The 2,170-nt window shown below is 43.2% G+C and overlaps 1 pseudogene; it reads left to right on the top strand.

Moving 5' to 3' along the window:
- Positions 1 to 1,367: 1,367 nt before the first annotated feature.
- LOC118841436 lies at positions 1,368 to 1,892 on the top strand (annotated as a pseudogene).
- The last annotated feature ends 278 nt before the right edge of the window (positions 1,893 to 2,170 follow it).

Here is a 2,170-nt window from a genome sequence, read left to right as displayed (position 1 = left end):
TCATTAACCATATATTTAGTAATATAGCTCTATGATTTTGCTAGGAATCAAAATCAATCTCACTGGTCTATAGTTAATAGACTCCATTCCCTTCCTTTTTTTTCACTTTTAGTGAAAGGTCCCCTTATTTATTTTATAAGGTCCAACTTAAAGTCATCCAACAAGGTCATGATAGAGCTGGGACCAGGACTCAGATTGACCCAGTCACTGAAGAAGGCCCCGTGGGAATGAAACCTAAGACAGCTATGTTTTGATGAGAGGGAAGGAGAAGGGGAGGGAGGGAAGAAGAGAAGAATAAAAGGAGAAAGGCACCATAGATAGGAGCATCAACATAACTAAAAGAGAAGTGAACAGAGCTAGCACACTGTTAACATAAAAGGATATTAGTCCTGCTTGAGGTTTCATGAGAAACTATCAGCATGTGTGATTGCTTGTTTCTCTCCATGGTGTTAGCCTTGCTTTTTTGTGCTAACCACTACCCCATCTACTTTGGACCACTGTTTTGGCCTATGATGCACAATTCTTGCTTAATTCTCCAGATCTGTTGACCCAAATGAAAACTTTTTCAGCTGACCTTGGCACAATATTCTGGCTACCATTTTGAGCCACAGTTTGCATCATGCTCCGCTACTTGTCTCTGCCAATTAACTGCCACACACAGGGCAGGCAAGTCAATGTCGATGAAGCATTAAGGCACCCGGAGAAAGAGATGGGAGGCAGTATGAACCAGGGAAGTCAGACCACCACCACCACCTTGACCACCATCTCCCTATAGATGTTGCCAAGAACCTTGGCCCAAGAGTCTTGGGAATAACAATGCTTCCATCCTAGGGCCCTGAGCATCTTGGGAAGCAAGCCCTGGGGGGATGCATCCTGGCAACTGCTCCTCCAGGTGCTACAGCCACAGCTACTGAAGACCCAGAAGTACCCAAGCACCCTATGACTTTCCCAGGAGTCCCCACTAATGATTATCGATTTAGATCCACCCTCCTAAGGTATTACCTGCCACAACTGGTGATTATGGCCAATTAAAGGAGAGAGAACTCTGGAGTAAGAGGGAGAGGAGATGTACCAATGGATAAATGAATGAGAGAGTGAATGAAGCATTTATTAAATGCTTACTTTATGTCAAGCATTGTGCTAAGTGCTAGAGATGCAAATAGAAAAGTAAGAGAGTCCCTTCTCTAAAGGGGCTCACATTCTATTGGAAGGAAACAAAATATATGGAATAAAAGAAAATTCTTGCCAACAAAGTCCTTGGCATTATTAAATAGTTCAATATTAGAAAGTGATATCATTTTATTAGTGGAGATGACATTAACAAAGAGGTGGGAGGCTCTGGAGTGGAGCATCTGTGCGTATCGGCTATGGTGCTCAACAGGAACCACTTGGAGAGCAGAGTGATTGTCAACAACATGGAGAACATTCTAATGATCTACGATCATGTGGAGCTCTCTTTCCGTGATGTGGATCAGAGGACAGATGCCTTCAAAGGAACCAAGAAAGGCAGCCTCTATTTGACTCCTTACAGAGTTATTTTTCTGTCCAAGGGAAAGGACCCCATGCAGTCATTCATGATGCCATTTTACCTAATGAAGGATGGTGAGATCAAGCAGCCTGTGTTTGGTGCAAATTACATCAGAGTAACAGTGAAGGCTGAAGCAGGAGGTAGCTGGGAAGGATCAGCTGTATATAGATTGACCTTTGCCACAGGGGGCACCATCGAGTTTGGACAGCAAATGGTACAAGTGGCTGCCCAAGTCTCCAGAGGTGAAGTCCCTGATGGAGCTTATGGGTACTCTTACGTGCCCAATGGAGCTTAAGCTTTTCCTATGCCAGCTGCCAATGGAATGTACCCAAAACCTCCAAGAGGCCCAGAGAGGGTGAATTGACTTGCCTAAGGTCATGAAACAAAAAAACAAAGAGAAAAAAAAACAAAGAGGTGTTACTCTGCTTTGTCACTGCACCCTAAGAACTGTTGAACTCTCCCATCTGACTTGCAGTCAAGAACTTCCTTATGTGTTGTTTTCCCCACAGGAGTGTGAACTCTTTGAGAGTAAGGATGGTCTTACTTTTGTATTTATGTCCCTAGAGCTTAGCATAGTGCTTTGCATAAAGTAAGCACTTAAATGCTTCATTCATTCATTCATTCATTCATTCATTCATTCAT

Source organism: Trichosurus vulpecula, chromosome 1 (genome assembly GCF_011100635.1).
Source record: "Trichosurus vulpecula isolate mTriVul1 chromosome 1, mTriVul1.pri, whole genome shotgun sequence".
In the NCBI taxonomy this organism is placed as follows: domain Eukaryota; kingdom Metazoa; phylum Chordata; class Mammalia; order Diprotodontia; family Phalangeridae; genus Trichosurus; species Trichosurus vulpecula.
This window is presented reverse-complemented; position numbering and strand designations above follow the sequence as displayed.